The 19,500-nt window shown below is 33.4% G+C and overlaps 1 long non-coding RNA gene across 1 annotated transcript; it reads right to left on the bottom strand.

Moving 5' to 3' along the window:
* Window positions 1–697: 697 nt before the first annotated feature.
* Window positions 698–6,846, bottom strand: LOC142166496 (uncharacterized). The gene is made up of 3 exons (XR_012696902.1): window positions 6,603–6,846; window positions 5,371–5,476; window positions 698–935 (listed from the first exon to the last, which is right to left on the bottom strand). It is a non-coding gene; the product is annotated as an uncharacterized LOC142166496 (long non-coding RNA).
* Window positions 6,847–19,500: the final 12,654 nt, after the last annotated feature.

Below are 19,500 nucleotides of genomic sequence, written 5' to 3'. Positions count from 1 at the left end.
TCTTCCTTCGCCGGAAATACAACACCAAATCTCTGAATCATGCACTGAGAAAACCTCCTTCCAAGTCATTCATTGCCCCAACACATAGGCAAGTATCCTATCATCACGTCACTACCGTGCGATAACCAATCATGAACAATCATAGCAATCGGCGCACAGCCTTAAGCTCTCAGAAGTGCAGCTACCGAGCTAAAATGACAAAATATCCTTCCGCAAGGCGACGACAATAGCCCAACCAACCATGCCGGGAGAAACATTCTGCACCACATCTGTAGTACCATTACAATTCTTCAATTCTAGATTTATAATAAGCACTTCACGTCGCATAAGATTGAGTAGGAGGGAAATAAGGTCATAAGCCTCGAAGGAATCAAACTGCATGATGAGGAATCAAGAAGGGAAGTTCTCCTAACAGCCATGTAGCCTCTCGAAGATAAGTACAGATGTCTCCGTACTGATTCGCAAGACTCTACTAGACTCGCTCATGACTCGTGAGACCTAAGGGAACCTAGTGCTCTGATACCATGTTGTTACGACCCAAAATCCACTAAGGGTCGTGATGGCACCAAACACACTGTCATGCAAGACAATACCAAGAAGTTAATTAAATTCCCATTTTAGTATTTGTTGAAATCATTTTCTTTATATATTAAACAATAATTAATGAGACACATAAATAAATATGAAGTCTTTAACAAACTTAATATTAAATTATACCATAATCATCCCAGAATTCGGTGTCACAAGTGCATGAGCAACCATTAGGAAATCGAATAAAGTACAATAACTGTCTGAAATACAATTTGGACAGAAAGTAAATACAATACACTGAAAGAGACCATGCTAGCTACAGGTCGCCTCGCGGAATGCAGCTTACCTAAGTCTCTGTATCAACCATGCTGCTACGCCCACTAGGCCACTAGAGATACATGTGTCTGTGCAATAAAAATGTACAGCAAGTGTAGCATGAGTACAAAAATAACGTGTACTCCATTAATATCACGTCTAATCTCAAAGAAGTAAGACAAGAGGTCGACATCGACACTTACTAATGGTCCAATAATGATATATCAATAATATAATAAATCGAGGATTTTATAAAAATGCTTGTAACTCAATAGCATGAAGCAAGTAAACAGTTCTTCCGTTTATAAAAAAATTTCCAAATTCATTTTTTCATCATTTATACGTTTATCTCATACCAGGGAGAAACAAATATCAATATCTATAAATCTCAAGGCAAGCAATATAAGCATGCGCAAATTATGCCGAGGTCGTACGACCCGATCCAACAGTATTTAAACTGTGCACTGCCAGATAGTCGAATGGCGCGAACTATAGATGTATCTATTGATCTACTGAGGCGTTTGACCCATTCCACAATATATAAACACATCCAAATAGTCAAACAAGAATTCATCAAAGAGCAATTATCCAAGAAAAGGCGATTTCTCTTTTCAAAATCAAGAAACGATGACTAGTTTTTTAGAAATTCATCTACACGTTCTACATGTTTTAAGCATTTTTAAATTGACAACAAGATTTAAAATATTGCAAGTAAAGCATGCTTTTGGGTCCTAGACTACCCAGACTTAAGCATAATAGTAGCTACGCACGGACTTTCGTCACCTCGTACGTACGTAGCCCCCGCAAATAGAAGCACAAATCTAATTAATTCACCTATGTGGACAATTCCCTCTTACAATGTTAGAAAGGAGACTCACCTTGCTCTGAAGCCTATATCCCAAATTAAGAACACGTTCAAACCTCCAAATCGGAGCCGAACGATCCAAAACTATTCAAATGGGGTAAGAACTAGTCAATACATGCTCAAGAGTTTATATTCTAATTATTAAACTAATTTCTCAACTCTAAATGCAAGGTTCCTAAAATTCATACCCGGGCCCACGTGCCCGGATTCCGAAAATATTTGAAGATAGTCATTACCCATAACCTAAGGATCAAGAATATATGATTTCTACTAAATTTTATAACAAATTGTGTGGTTAAATCTCATTTTTGTCAAAACCCTAGGTTCTCACCTAATTTTCCATAATTTTACATGTCAATCTACCCATAATCTATGTATTTAAACTCATGTTGTGTAGAAATTACTTACCTCAAAGTGCTAGGTGAAAACCCTCTTCCAAAAGCTCCAAAATCGCTTAAGAGATGAAAGGAAATGAGTTAAATGGTCTAAGTCTCGAAATTAATAGTTGGGCACAGGCCTCAGATGTCGCATTTGTGACACCTAGTTCGCAAAGGCGACGGTCGTAAATGCGACAAAACTATCACAAATGCGAACATGGGCCTCCTCTGCCAAGGTCGCAAATGCGGACTCTGCTGAGGTTGTAAATGCGACCAAAATATCGCAAATACGGACTCTGCCTCAGGTCAGGCTCCATCGCAAATGCGAGGTTCAAAAATGTGAGGTTCGCAAATGCAAACAATTTTATGCATTTGCGAGACCTGCAACTGCTGCCAAGAACACCAGAAAATCTGGTGTGCTTTCAACTCCTCCCGCACATTCGAAACTCACTCGAGGCCCCCAGGACTCCGTCCAATCACACAACTCAGTCCCATAACATAACACGGACCTGCTTGAGGTGTTAAATCACATCAACAACATCAAAATCCTAAATCACACCTCGATTCAAACTTAATGAACTTTAGAACTTCAAACTTCTTCATTCGATGCCGAAATCTTTCAAATACCGTCCGATTGACCTCAAATTTTGCGCACAAGTAATATTTGACATTACGGACCTACTCCAACTTTTGGAATTGGATTCCGACCCCGATATCAAAAAGTCCACTTCCGGTCAAATTCCTCAAAAACCTTCAAATTTCTATCTTTAGCCAAATGACCCACGGACCTCTGAATTCACTTTCGATCGCGCTCCTAACACCAGAATCACCATACGGAGCTATTCCCAGAATCGAAATCCCAAACGGACATTGATAACACTGAGGTGCACTTCAATCCAAACTTATGAAATTCTTCCAAAAATACTAACTTTCACAATAGGTGCCGAAACGTTCCCGGGTCTTTCAAAATCCGATCCGGATATACGTCCAAGTCCGAAATCATCATACGAACCTGCTGGGACCTTCGAATCCTGATTTCGAGATCGTTTACTTAATAATCCAATCTTAGTCACATTCTTTCAACTTAAGGCTTGCGAAGTGAAAATTCTCTTTCCAATTCGACTCTGAACTTCCTGGAATTCAATTTCAACCATGTGTACTAGTCATAATACTTGAAGTGAAGCTGCTCATGACCTCAAACTGTTGAACAATGCGCTAGAGCTTAAAACGACCGGTCGGGTCGTTACAAATATTGCCTTCACTTTTGAAGGATTACTTTAAGAACCCTTATTGTTCTCCTTTTTATAATTACCATAATAATGATTATTATTATTTTGGCCCTTGCCATGTCCACGTGCATTCATATGGCCCCGATAATTAGTTAAGTCTTCTTTTAGACTTTTGATCTATTGCTTTCACATTCTCTTGAGAGAATGGAGCAGACATAATGGGACGGGCTTCATGATTTTTTTTATTTATTAAAATCATATTATTTTTCCTCATTCATCGTTACATCGCATGTTGTCATTGGGACTCGGACTCAATGTCTACCCATATAAGACGTGTAAGGCCATAATATATTGGGATTTGAATCCAACATCTTATTATCATGATGCATCGAGACTTGAATCTGATGTTTTACCCTCATGGAGTGTTGAGACTTGAACTTACTGTCTTACCATCAACGAATAATATAATAAGCTAAAATGCATTAGGACTAAACTCGAGTCTTTAAAAATATTATAACTTCGTGATTATATGCGTTAATGAGACTTATGAGATATAGACAAATACACAATTTAAGTAGTGGCTTATAGATATTTAACCAACATAGATAATTCTTATAATATAAACATGTAACTCTAAAATTCATATCATAATAAATCACAATGTGTCATATTGTATATAAGAATAGCACAAGACTAAATATGCGTTATTAAGTTATATAATCACGATAACTATTTTAATTTATGCATGCTCAGTTAACATCAGTGGCGGATCTAGAATTTTAAGGTTATGGGTGCTCACTTCCTTTAATATAAAAGTGCTATCAATCGCATAGTATAAGTGCACAATTATTCGAATGCAAGAGTAAACGACTTAATATGAAAACTACTAATAATATTTTCATTACCAACAAATACTTTTAGTCACAAGTCATAATGAACTACTAATAGTATTATCATTACCAAAAGGACTTCTAGTCACAATTCACAACTGTGATCGACGACTTTTCATATGTTGAAAACGATGAATAATGGCATCGTTGCTCACAGTTGAGAATATCTTACGCTCTACATAGCAAACTAAACAACTGTTTAAAAATTCATCATCTATGCTTTCTCGGATTGCTTTTCAAAAGAAGTGCGAATTTATTATGATTGATTCATTAAATCAATCATCCTATTGAAACACTTGTTGTGGATGTTATTTACCTCTCCAACATGAGCTCTAAATCTTTCTATAGCCTTGTTCCACCCTTTAAAGTCATTTTTTGTAAAAGCATCCCCCATATTTCCATGAATTTCATGTTCATTTTTGAATAAATAACAACACAAACAATATGCAGCATCTTTTGATATATTGTACTCCAACCACTTTGAATGTTGACCCTTAAACCAACCAGGATAAAACTGACGCATTATCTTCCCAAACTTAGTTTTAGGAAAATCATGACTCGTAGGCTGGCAATGTCCCATTTGAATATAATGTTTTCTAATTTCATCTCGTATATTAGGGCTATATTCTGCAATGGACTTCCTATCCCCCGGGTCAGTATTGGGAGATCCTAAATTATGATCTGAAAGAGATATATCCCTTTGAATTTCCGGGGTTACGGATGACGCAACAGATGGATGAGAAGAACTAGAACTTGGTTGCCCAACTTTTGATCTTGTGACAAACTTATCCATCTCGACACAAAATTTACTACACATAATTTAATTAATTTCTATCGGGAAAACCATGCCCCTCAATCAACAACACAAACAACACGGCAATAACGATATAACTATTTAATTTTTCGAAAGAAAAGATGAAAACTTATAAATTTCTGAAGCAATGAGTTGATGAGCACAATTTCATCAATCGCACAACCCACCAATATTACTAACCTGCATATATTCTCAAAATTAAGTTTTGGAATCAAGCAAGTTGGTAACAAAGATAATATTTTTCATTGAATCTGCTTTCAAAGAATAAGCTATAAGCATGATAAAATTCAAAATACTTCTAAGAATATTTTTAATTTCTTACTTTAATAAAAACACCAAATCTTATTACCTTGTGCTATGTTCTGATAATCTGATTTTGAGATTGTTGTGAATGACCGAAGAGTTTGTTGATTGTTTCGTCTACTTTGTTCTTCGTTTTTCCCTTCTCTACGTTCCTAATGAGCAAAAATTCAAGAAGGGTTTAGTTTTAAATTTTTTTGTAAGACTGTAAAGATGGTCTTTCTTATACTTAAATCTAATTAATTATTAATATAATAAAGCCTAAAGGTGAAAGGAAGTAGGAAAAGGAAAAACTAAAAACTAAAAAAGGAAAATTTAGTTCAAAAGCAGAGAAAGGTTAAAAACTAAAAAGATAGGAAAACATAAAGGGAATATACGAAAAGTTAAACTAAAACGTAATCTGACAACCTAAACTAAAACCTAAAGGGAATAGGAAAAGTTTACAAAAAGCTGACATTCAAAAATATAAAGGCAGTGCTTGTGACAGGAATCGAACCTGGATCTTTACTTTCAGGAAAGGTTTTAACTCTCACTTCAGAACCATGGCACCCATCAGTCATTTTGTTTATTGGGTGCTCACTAAAATGTTATATCTTATTTCTTATATTTTTATTATAGCTATATTTAGTTTACGTTAAGATTAATGGGTGCTTGAGCACCTAAAACTAGCATTTAAATCCGCCCCTGGTTAACATGCATCATGTAACATGACAGTAGTCTTGATTTTATATTTAGCTTCCAACTGGGAGTTATTAATTTTTTTTTTTTGGAGTCATATATATCTTGAAATCGTTTGACAACTCAAGAATATCATAAGTAGGCATCTCTGTGATAAGCACAAGCACAATACTTATTCGGTACTAAAATAGCATTACTCGTAACATTAACGTAACTTACGGAGAAATTCCTGAATAGAATATGATTATTGGATATGAAAACGCATGTAATATCTTTGCTTAAGCACATCACTTGCAGTATTAGATGAACAATAATATAAAACATAACTCGGAGGTAGCTAGATGGTAAGGTTAGAGTCTTTGCTATAATTAATTGCCATATAGTTTGGGTCTTCGGTTTTTTTTTTATTATGTAAGTTTGAGTTTTAAGTTCTTTGTATATAAGAACTATAGCTATTCATGACATATCTTTTCAGTTTTGTGTATCACTCTTTGAGCACTGTAGTGTCTTTACTACATATTTAATACGGAGTTAATTAATACAAAGATGATAAATGAATTAGTTTAGAATAATGAGAAACGTATCTATGCATTAGCATTCAACCTGTTTTTGATGTACTTGATCAGGATATGGAGACTGGCTTCCATTTGCAACTTTCCAAACTATTCAATCACAAATACATACCCTTTTTTTTATATAGGAGAAAACTAGAGCTCGACCATGCGGTGATAATGCAAATAGAATTAGAGAAATTCGTGCTGATAACGTGTTTAAAAATAAGAGTAAAATAGAACAATATAGTAATGAAGACAAAATATATAGGAGGAGAATGTAGAAGCTTTCTTATTCAAGTGTGTTTCTTATGTATTCTTCCAAAGAAGAATAACATACTATTTATAGGTTACAAAATCTCTTCTCAATTTACATGTATTAATGAACTCATTCATTTGGTATTGAATTTTTCAAAGACAGTTACGAAAAGAACATCTACATGCATTGGAAGTGACATCCACATACATTGGATTTATAACAATTTTGGTATTATTATTCTCTTGTTTGTTACTTCCTCCGGTCCAAAATAAATAATTTTTTGGCTTTTTTCTTGTGGTCCAAAATAAGTGATTTTTCCCAATTTCAAGAATGCATTAATTATCTTTTTCCTACATTGCCCTTGGAGTAATTAATGTTGGAGTATGTATTAGGAGTGTGTATATATGTGAAGAGATAATAAAGGTTAATATGGTCAATTTCATTGCTAATTATTGTTAAAAGGTGAATTTCTTAATATGTGTGAAAATAACCAAAAAATCACTTATTTGGACTGGAGGGATTAGAGTTTTTCAACCTATGTATAATTAATACTACTTTGTATTAATTATACGCCAATGCACTATATATAGTAATACCATGATTTTAATATATAGATAAACATGTATATAGACAGAACTGGCCTTTCAAAATCTTTAGGAGTAGTTTGGTATGTGGGATAAGGATAATAATTTCGGGATAAAGTTTAGGATTAACTTTATTCCATTTTTTGGTTTGGTTTGAAGACAAATTATGCTGGGAGTAATTATACTGGGATTAGTTATCCTGGTATTATTTTTTATTGACTGTTTGGCATGCTGTATTAATCCTGAGATTGTATATTTTATTGCTTTATCATGGGATTACTATTCCACCTTCTGGCAGGTATAAGTTATCCTGATACTTTTTTAATCTTGGGATAACTTATCCCAGGATTACTAACTAAACAAGGGATAAACAACAACAACAACCCAGTAAAATTCCACAAGGGATAAAGTAGTACTAATTTTTTGTCTCAAAACTAAAGAATATGGAAGGTATTTTTGTAAACAACTAATTTTCTTAAAAATTATGCAATGTATTTTAATTTTTAACACACTACACTAAACAGTGAATAAGAAATAATATCTGCATAACTAATGCTTGAATTACTAACGCTTACATTACTAATCTCTGCATTACTAATACATTTTATTCAGTACTATTCTTATATACCATACCAAACGACCCCTTAATGTTGTCACTTTTGGAGGATTTCTTCTTTGTCTTGCACATCAATTTTCATCTCGTAAATATAATAATGAATCTTACATTTGATAGTTTCATATGAGTAAATCTCAATGTTTTGTGTATATATGCCCTTGGTTTTTATGATCATGTATTATTTATTTTGTTTAACTAAAGTAATATTTAACTGGTTTGCATCTCAACAATAAAATGATAACGATTAACATAAAAGAATGTACCCTTATCCTAGTAATAAAACAATGTGACCCCCTATCGGAGAAATCTACTATTGTTACTGCACTTATATGATTTTCCTTATAATCTTGGAATATTAATAAGTTTGAAATGAACTAGCTAATAACCTCCACAACTTCTAGGCGTCGTGTATATTGTATAACACTAATACTCCCTCCGCCTCAAATTATTTGTCATGATTTCTAAAACTAATTGTCTCAAATTATTTATCATTTTAAAAGTTCAAGACAAAATTAATTATTTTTTCTACTTTACCCTTAGTAGTACTTGTTCTTGATGATGGAGATGGCACATAAATAGAGTAAATAATCAATGAAAATAGATTAAATCTTAAGACATAAATAAGGGTAAAATAGTCAAAAATTTATTCTAATTAATATTTTTATAAGAGACGTATAAAAGAGAAACGCGATAAATATTAATTTGAGACGGAGGGAGTATACTATTGCATTGACTTTTTGGTAGTATATTAAACTGCATTTCAGGAATTAAATTAGTATCCAACAACCAAACAAAATAAAGAATGTCAAAGGAAACGTTCTCGACAAGCTTAATTTTTGCATCAAAACAGCTTTAAAAAATGGCCATTTCAATTCCAAGTAGTTCAAACCAAGAAACTTTCTCTAGACAACCATTCCTTATTCCTTTTTCATATTCCAAAATTCTATACATATAGTATCAGAATGCCAAACAGCAAAAAGAAGATCATAATTTGTCCTTCCAAATTTTCAGCAAATGTCGTTTTTTCTAACTGTTGACAGAGATCCTCCTCCGTCTGCCTGTAAAATCACTCGTCCAATGCAAATGCATATCAAAAAAATGGCGTTCTTTAATCTCTAGTCCTCACTTGACACTCCTTTCCTCTCAAGTCGAGGGTCTTTCAGAAACAACCATTTTACCTCCCAAGGGTAGGTTAGGGGTAAGATATATTCGTACACACTACCCTCCCCAAACCCTATTTATGGGATTAAACTGGACTTCTTGTATCAGTACGGCAAGTGGAATCATATTGTACCATTCATGGTTTACTAGTAACCTTTTTTACAAATTTGTGCCTTCTTTAGGCCTAGAAAATCCAATTCCACCACCATTCAATAAATTCCCTTTTGCACTACATGACTCTCCTCAAGTTTTGATTTTGTAGTTTTGCAAATGGACTTTTGCTCTGTTGCAGCATTCAATATTCTTTCACATTTAATCAGGACTACTTCATATTCAACCCGACTACTCAACAATTCATCACACTTCCTAGACCATCAGGGGACGTTATGGGGATGGGTTTAGCCTTTGATCCTTGGAAATTGCCTTGTTACAAAATTATCTGCCTCCGAATTTCTAAATCGGAACCTGAGATCGCTCAAATTGAGATTTACTCATCCGAATCAAAGAAATGGAGAGTCTCAGGTTCATATTTGCCGAAACTTCTTTATAACAACATCCGACCTATATAACAATCATTTACTATAAAAGTTAAGTTTTTTTGAACAGATATTTATGCTATGTTATGTTATATATCTTCTATAACAGCACTTCACTATAGCAATAAAAAAATATCGAAACAAATGAGCTTTTTATAGAAAGGTTTGACTGTATTTCAATGTGGACCAAGAAAATTTTGAAAAAATTCCCTTGCCTAATTGCAGGAATGGACTGGACAAGGTCGGGATGTTGAGGAGCATAAGATTGTCTATTTTGGGGAATCTTATGGCCATTTGCACTTAATACAAGTGAGTCGCCAGAAACTGGCTTTGTACAAATATTTACTAGATGAAAAATAATGGTACTGAGTGGTTCTTGAAATACGAGGTGAATGTTGACGATGTTGTGTTAGCATATCCTCGGATAATTCAACATCACCTTCAACCAACAGATTTTCATTACTACGCAATAGCTGTGGTTAATGTTGTAAGGGGAGAAGAGGAGGATTCAATAGAAACTCGACATCCCTCCTTCCAAGGACTCATCACCTTGCTCTTGGAGTGACTCGAACTCACAATCTCTTGGTTGTAAGTGAAGGGTCCTTATCATCAGAGCAACCCATATGATATGTGATTTATATATTAGTGGTGGTCATAATGCCGTTTCTGATTGCAAAGTTGTTGAATGTCCGCAGTTTGATAGGTCAAACTGTCACCAATACATTGAATCTTCCTACTTTTGGTAAGATGATCGATTGTCTCTTTTGCAATGAAGTGAGGAATCCTCTCTTCGACTCTGACTTTTTCACGTCAGTGTTGCATTGCGAAAAAAGTTCTTTTAGTAGGCCTTTGCGTGATTGGAATTGGGGAAAAAAAAAATGAAGTTGAATAAGATTATTCGAAATTAGCTCGGACATGAAAATTTCACTTGGAAAAAAAAATTGTATGTGTCTGAAAAGCATTACTCCTATTCCGCTGTAAATACTCTTTCCAAATAAATTTTTTAATATTTCACCAATATTGCAAAGAAACTCAATCTCTGCAGATAATGATGTCCAAACCATTAACTTAATAGAAGTATTTGCAGATTTTGAACTGTAATATTTACAAATAATGAAATATATTACGAAACTGATCTTCCTTTTCAGGGAAATAGAATGCAGGATAATTTGATATAAGCATAAATAATAATTTGAGGCTATTTTATGGTAAGTGTAGTTGTAGATGAAAAGATTACTTTCCACAATATTTACAAGATGAAAAGTGATGGCACAGAATAATTTTTATAATACCAAGTAAATGTTAAAAAAAATAAATGAGGATTCATATCGCCGACCCCGACTCAATCGGGGACTTACCTTTGAAGCTGTTCAGCAAGTTTGATTAATGAATCTACATTAATGTTAACTTTGGGCTTAAGATTGTGCGGGTCTTTTTCTGCTTATAACCCACCAAAGTTCAAAACGGGCTTGGTTAAGATCCATTTGTTCGTTTGATTCGAGAAGAATTAACTCAAATAGCCGTTCATTCAATAGCTTATAGTATATATATTAAATGTATAATATATATATATATATATATATATATATATATATATATATTTATATAATTTATGTATTATATATGTATAAATTATATATAATAAATGTATAAATTATGTATATGGCTAGAAAAAATAAACATTGAATATAAACGGCTATTAAGTTTGAACTCGAAATGACCATCATACTATTTGGTCAAAAATAGTAGACCAAACAGGCCAAAATGCAATATAAACTCAAATATACAAATTTAAATTTACAGACTCGAAATTATGTAGATTTGGAACAAACTAAATAATTTGAGGAAAATACGTTAGCTTTCAATTATTTTATTTCCAAAAGGTAAAATAAAAAGGAGCGGAAGTTGGATCATGTTGATTTGACACATATTGACCTAACTCATTTTGACCCATAGAAAATTTGAGCGAGTTGGATCATGACCCACTTATTGATTGATTATTTTTTAATTGGAAAAACAACACAATATAATTGTTCCAAAAGATAATATCTGCCTATATATATATATGCAATTATTTTTTGTCGAACGGCGAAATAGGTAACATGCCCTGATTGATTTAACATACTCTAGTCCAATCAAGTTTTGACAGCCAAAATTTTATTAATACGAAGAGAATGACAAAAAGTAAAGCAGGGCAAATAGCATATTCTCACTAGTTACTATGCAAAGGAAGAGCATCTTGCTAGTTACTTAGCATATTCTTACTATCAACTACATTTACTTTATAAATTAATACACTTGATTTTCAAATACCCAATAGAATAATAATATTTATATTTAGCGTAGAAAAGAATATCAACTAATTAATATGTATTGGGAAAAATTGAATTTATATATGTTGAGACACGTGGATTGGTCAAATAGTCAAAGAATTATAATTAGTCAAGAGTCACGGGCATCAATAGAAACGAGCAAAGGCAAAGGAAGAGAAACGAGAGGACATTTGAAGGATTCAGCGCTCGTATCTATGTAGATCATTTATCAAAAGGAACGGATCTGACCATAATAAAGAGCGCAGATACGGAATTCGATAGGCATTAAATACCGGATACATTAGAGAATTTGTATTGATTACAATGATTATGTAACGTAGCATTTAATGTATTTAATTATTCATAATAGCCTCATTATGATTTGAAGGAAACGCATACCTTCAAGACACCTATAAAAGGGAGGTATCTAGTCACTTGTAAAGACAGACACAATTGAAATATACCCTCATTCACTTATTTTTCTCCTGATTACATTCTGGTTACTCCAAATTATTCTCTTCTACTTATTCTTTGATTATCAGTAACTCGCGTTCTTCTAAATTCTAGCTTTGACTAAAATTTTATTTTTTGGTTAAACAAATTGGTTCCGTTATCGGGAATCTGATAATCTATTTTCTTTTCACTTAACCTTCCTTGTTATATCAATCATGTCGAATAACAATGACAACACCCCAGGAAACCAAGAGAACCAACAAAGTCAGGGAGGCCCACAAAACATTAACATTCAGGTTCCTATTTCGCAGGACTCTCCACGGCAATCTCGTGAGGGTACTCCCGATGGATCCCAAATAAACGAGTATGCTCAATTTGAAAATGTTGAAGCTCTGCAGAAGTTAATTACTGCTCAGGTCAACAAAGCTGTTGAAGCGCTTGTTAACCAGTTACCTGTTGCAACACCCACACCTTCTCCAAATAATAACACTATAGAAAACCCTCGTTTCGGGCTTGTTAACTCAGGCAGCGGTGGAACCCCCAGTAAATCGCAGGAGAGAGAACCAGGTAATGTAATTAATTATGATTTACAAATTTTAGTACTAACCTTGCAGAAACAGCTCAAGGGGCAAAGTGAACGCATAAAGCAGATACTCGGGGTGCCGCCCATAATCAAAGGGGTAGACATGGACAAATATTCGCAACAACCCTGGAAATCGAGTGCTGCCCCACTCCCAATTCCAAAAAAGTTCAAAATGCCTGATATTCCAAAGTATGATGGAACGACAGACCCACGGGACCACATGACTGCATTCACAACGGGCGTAAAAGGTAATGATTTAACTAAGCAGGAGATCGAGTCGGTATTAGTCAATAAATTTGGTGAAACACTCACCAAAGGAGCACTAACGTGGTATTCCCTTTTACCTGAAAATTCTATAAATTCTTTTGCTGAGCTTGCAGATTCTTTCATCAAAGCGCACTCGGGAGCCCAAAAAGTGGAAAAAAGAATGGAGGATATTTTCAAAATTAAGCAAGGAGATTCAGAATTGCTTAGAGAATTCGTGGACAGATTTCAACGCGAAAGAATGACATTGCCGCGTGTACCTGATAACTGGGCAGCTATAGCTTTCACAAGCAATTTGAATGAAAAAAGCTCGGAAGCTACGAGGAGACTAAAGGAAAGCCTTCGAGAATTCCCAGATACAACGTGAAACGATGTTTATAACAAGTATAGCACGAAGTTGAGGATTGAGGAAGATATTGTTCCCCAATCTCAAAAAGAAGAAAGTATACGTTCAAGACGTGCAGAGAACGAAAAAAATCCGGTAAAAACAGGTACGAGCCTTATATGGGACCTACGGGGAAAGACTCACGGTCAAAACAGGATAATCAAAGGCACGATCACAGATAAAGAAATAGAGAATCAGGTTCTTCATCAAGATTTAGGAACGAGCGAAACAACTATGAGTCACGGGATGATGATATAAATTTAAAAGCGAGATTTGGAGGTTACAACTTCAACGTCAGCACCTCCGAGCTCGTAGCTGTTTTGAAAAGCATGAGAGATAATGTTTGATGGCCAAAGGAATACAAAGTGGCAAAACTTTGTATAATTCGAAATATGAGGAAATTAATTTAATGACTATTCCTAAATATTTAAAAAATAATTAAATAATTATTTCTAAGTATTAGAAAAATAATAAATGAATATTCCTAAGTATTAAGCAATTAATTGAATTACTATTTTGTCTAATGCGAACTCTATTTTATAAGGTTAGAAAAGGCGAACGATATTTCGCTAAGGGCCTTCGTGCTTTTAATATAGTATAGATAGATATAGATTACATGGTAGCCTTTAAAAAAAGGAGAAAGGATTTAGTTTTGTCGTATTATTCGATTTTATTCTATTTTATCACCGGTTAAATAAATGTAACGCTGGCTCTACAATTCATTGATCTTTGCACTATAACTCTCTCATACACCTACTGAGTACCAGATACAGATTCAAAATTTAAATTTAATGAGTTCAACTCAGAGCCGGCTTTTGGTTAAAGTCACTGAAGCCCAAGCTTTAGCCCCCCCCCCCCCCCACCCACCTTTTTAACCTATACCCTTTTTAAAAATTAAGTATTTTTATTCTTATTACATATCTTGGTAAAAACTGAAAAGGAAAAATATCTATATTCCTTAAAATTGGGCCCCTAACATGTAAATGTAAAATTTATGAAAGGAATCAAGTTATTATGTCTTTGATAAATATTATGTAAATCTTTCCACTTTCTTTCTTGGTTTTTACAATATTCAATTTTTTTTTAAGTTTCTCAGTTCTCACCAAACGTTATTACTGTTATATTTTTCTTTGTGTCTCCCAGAGATCCTATTATTCTGCATTTTTCATCTATCAAGCTAAAGCCTACGAGAAGTATATTGTCAAAGCAAAAATATTTATTTTCACATTAAGTTAATAACTCAGGTTTTTCTATTCCAACTTTTCAATATTAATTTTCATCTAAAATTTGTTTTTCTTGATATTTCAATACGCATGCAGATATTATCCTCTTAGTATTTGTCAAAATTTAAATATGTCAAATGGAAAGTATGAATCCGATTATTCAAAACTTAAGAGAAAAAAAAATGAATCATTGATACAATCCCCAAAAAAAGAAGAGATCATAGTACTTTAGTTGATACACTTAATCAGATAAAAAGACTTTTTTTTTCAAATGCTTATATTGCTTATAGAATAATAATACTAGTTCCCATAACAATTGCCTCTGGCCACCCTCGACCACAAACTAGAAACTTGAAAGAAGTTTTTTAAAATTAAAATTGATAAATTCTTACTTAAAATCAACCATGGCGCAAAAAAGATTAAATGGATTAGTTATATTACCGATTGAAAAAGAATTATTAGAAAAAAATTATAATAATTATTCATAATTTTGCATCTCAAAAAGCTAGAAAATTAGATTTTAAAAAAATTGTATACATAAGAATTTTTTTTGGGAGGGGGGAAGGTTAAAGGCTTCTTATGCTAGTTGGGTTTTAGGTCTCCAATAGTGTTGAGCCGCACCCGGTTTATAATCTTATATATATATATATATATATATATATATATATATATATATATATATATATATATATATATATGTCAAAAGTTATGGGTTTAAATGAATATGTAACTAAGGAGCTACACATACTAGTACTATTGGTCGATAATGTCCTTTAGATCCCGTTTGGACGGGCTTGTTGTAAGTGACTTTTAAGCCAAAAGTCATAAGTTAGGAATTTTAGCTTTTGGCTTTTGACTTTTTTTATCATTTTAGCTTAAAAACAAGTGCTTAAAAGCACTTTTTTACTTTATTCAGACACTACAAAATGACTTAAAAGCTATTTTAGCTTAAAAGTACTTAAAATAAGCCAATCCAAACGGTCTCTTAATTTTTATCCTATTATAAAAATAAAAAGTTGTTTGTCCATTTGCTTTACTTAGAGATTAAGAGTCCGTTTGAACATAAGAAATTTTTCCTTAGTTTTTTCGAAATCAACGTTTGTTCATAAAATTTTAAATTTTCACTTGAAGATGAATTTTGAAATTTTTCGAAAATTTGAAAAACTCCAAAAAGCTATTTTTCAAAATTTTCACTTAGATCACTCACAAAAATTCAAAAATAACCCAAGATTATATTCATATCCAAACACAACTCTAATTTCCAAATACAATTTTCACTTAAAACTTTAGAATTCTTATGTCCAAACGCCCAGTGAGCTTTCAAAAGTATTCCTCTCCACATCAAAAACAAAAATGAATTATTATTCCACTAATTCCTTGGAGACCAAGGTTTCTACAGTTGTCCCTGTCCACATCAAAAACAAAAAGTTGTTTGTCCATTTGCTTTATCACAGTTGTAATATAATAATGGAGCCTTCCTTAGGGATTAAGCTTTCAAAAAGAAAAATGTACTTATTATTTTTCCACTAGTGAGTAGTGAGTAGTGAGTAGTGACTAGTTCTTCCTTGGAGACCAAACCAAAGTTTCAACAGTTCTTCCTCTCCACATCACTGAAAAATCCTACTCCCTCTTACGTGGAGATGTTATTATATATTAGGGAATTAAATAATATTTTATTATGATTTTTTAAATATTTTAAGTTATTAACTATGTAGGCTTACAGTTTTTTCATGTAATTTTTAGTTTTCAAATACGCAAAATTTTCTTATTAAATATTTTTAAAATTTATGTTGATCAAATTACACACAAAAAATTAAATGTTTCCATCCTCGTACTCTGAATAGACTGTGGAAGTATACTGTTCACTAGCTATAAGCCCTTTATATATATATATATATATATATATATATATATTTTTTTGTATTTTTGTTTGATAATGACTAGATGCAAAATGGACAGACCCACAAACTGAATTTGTGCCTCGAAGTTCACATTAAAGGGTGAAATATTCTGTAATAAAGGTAAATTCATATTCAAAGCTCGAGTCCTAAACCAAATTTTAAAATGAGGAAATACTTATGTTATCCATTTATAAGTTGTTAAGATCAACTTCGTTTTCCTTGAGATCAATTCAATTGCTATTTTTCCTTTTTGCGGTTGAACAAATGAGAACATTTTTCTTCCCGTTTCTCCTCAAATAATTGTATGACACTACAATTTTTCAAAAAGTGATGTTACTCGTTGGTTAATATCTTAACTTATTAGTGTCACACCTCCTTTTTGCGCGCCCGTCCCGGAGGGTAAATGCGCGAGAGAGTTTTTCCAATTTAAGTGACAATATTCGAAATGGGATTATTTATTTAATTCAGAGTCGCCACTTGGGAAAGATTTGGCTTTTGGTGTCCCAAGTCACCGGTTTATCTTGAATCCCAAATCGAGGAAAATATTCGACTTTCCAAATGAAGTCTGCGAACCAGAAATTCTAAGTAAGGAATTCTGTTGACCCGAGGGAAGGTGTTAGGCACCCCTGAATCCCGTGGTTCTAGCACGGTCGCTTAAATTGTTATAATGGCTAAATATCTGATTTAAATACATGTTATGACTTATGTGCTTTTATTAAGTTTAAACCGCTTTTATTATTATTATTTTTTATGGAATTGCAACGTCGTGAAAATGCATTTCGAACCACGTCACAATCAATGCGCTCGTGGTTGTTAATACATTTCGACTCTGTCGAGATTTGGATTTGGGTCGCATAAATGCGCACCCGAATTTAAGAATATAATTTAATTAAATCGCGCCTAAAGAGTCAAACGAGTTATTATTTTTGGGGAAGGTAGTGAAATTCACTAAACAGTCCGTCCCGAGAAATCTAAATATTTATTACGACCAATTATTGAGGGCCCCGCAATTTGCATTTTTTTGTATTTTTGGCGAGGCTAGGCTCATTTTTTTTTTTGAAAGGAAAAACCTACAGTGACTACATTTTCTATTATGTTTGTCTCTAAAAATGAAAGAAAGAAAATATACGTTAATTAAATTACATGCTTGGCCAGCTCCGGCCTCTTATTAATTATCAGATTGATTATTTGTGAGACGGATAATTATTTCATGCCTTATTCCATGAGCGAACATGCTTTTAATTTAATTAAAAAAAAATGCATACAAGATTGATAAAATGCTATACTCACGCTAAACGTTCTCCAAGTTGAATATAAACTAACTCTTTTTAATGAGATTAATGGAATTAACTACTAGAGGATGTTATTAATGGGATTTGAACATCGTTCTATAAACTGCCTAACGAAATCCTATTTGATAGAGTCAGCTCAAATGACTTAAAACTCTGTTGCATTTTGGCCGAATTAGAAGCAATCTGCCTGATGTATGTAAAATAGGACTAGAGATGAGATTTAATTATCGATATACTAACCACCTGTGCATTCCATATCATACAGACAGCTAAACAACTAAAATCACAGTATTAAACAAACTAAGTTTCAATTAAGTACAAACTACCTAATGTATTTCTATTGAGTTATAACCTTGAAGAATCATACAATCTGCTAACAACTTATAAGACTATAGTTGCAGCACCAAATGATTGAAATTCTTCACGTCTTTCATTTCATACTCATTGTTACTGTTACATCAGCGTGAAATTCAAGTGTGTACCTGGATATTGGACACAAGAAGGAAAAGAGGAGTGATCAGCGCAGCAGCAATGACCAACAGCAAACAGCAGAAACAGCAATTTTAGCAATAAAGTAAGCAGGATAAATCCCAGTAAAAGAGTTCAGCCACAACCAATGGAAATAGTGCTCAAAATCCAAACCAAAACAAACTCCGGAGACTCAGCGGAGGCCAAGCAGAAATAGGTGGATCCGCAATGACAGTGGAACCACAGCTTTCTGGTTTTTTGACACTCGAAGAAAGAAGTCCAAGTTTCGGATAGAACAAAACAGTTAATGCTGATTTCAAAACAAAAGAAAGGCGAAGAAAAGCTGAATTTTCAGCTTCCTCTTTGTTCTCAAGTTTCTTTTGGTTCAAACCCCCCTTCCCTCTCTTCTGGTTCTAAACTCTTGGTCTCTCTTTTAGGTTCTAAACTCTTGGTCTCTCTTTTTGTTTTTTTTTCTTCAGCTCTTGGGTTCTATTTTTTTTAAACCTCTCGGTCCTCCCCCTCCTAGAAAAGAACCCCCCCCCCCTCTTATAGGCAGGCTGCCCATGGCTTAAAATAAACCCTAAAGGCTGTCCTTTCCACTTAGGATTGTTTAGGCATGGAGTTTTCTTCTACTTTAATCTGCTGAACTTTAAAAATGCAGTGGATATCCTACTGTACAGCAGGTTCCACTACTATTCTCATGTGCATTTTTAACTTTTTATCATCAAGCCCATGTTGTTACTGATTTCCAGATGCTAAAGGTGTTTAACATATCATCAATCCCACTATTGGTCAATTAACTTCATTAGTTTAATTAATATTTTAGTACCTTATTGTCAGCTCACTTGCCTTTAAGCAATTCAGAACCTTTAAAACCCTAGAATACCCTTGAAACTCCTGTGATTTATTGTAT

The sequence above is a fragment of the Nicotiana tabacum genome, chromosome 11 (genome assembly GCF_000715075.1).
Source record: "Nicotiana tabacum cultivar K326 chromosome 11, ASM71507v2, whole genome shotgun sequence".
In the NCBI taxonomy this organism is placed as follows: Eukaryota; Viridiplantae; Streptophyta; class Magnoliopsida; order Solanales; family Solanaceae; genus Nicotiana; species Nicotiana tabacum.
This window is presented reverse-complemented; position numbering and strand designations above follow the sequence as displayed.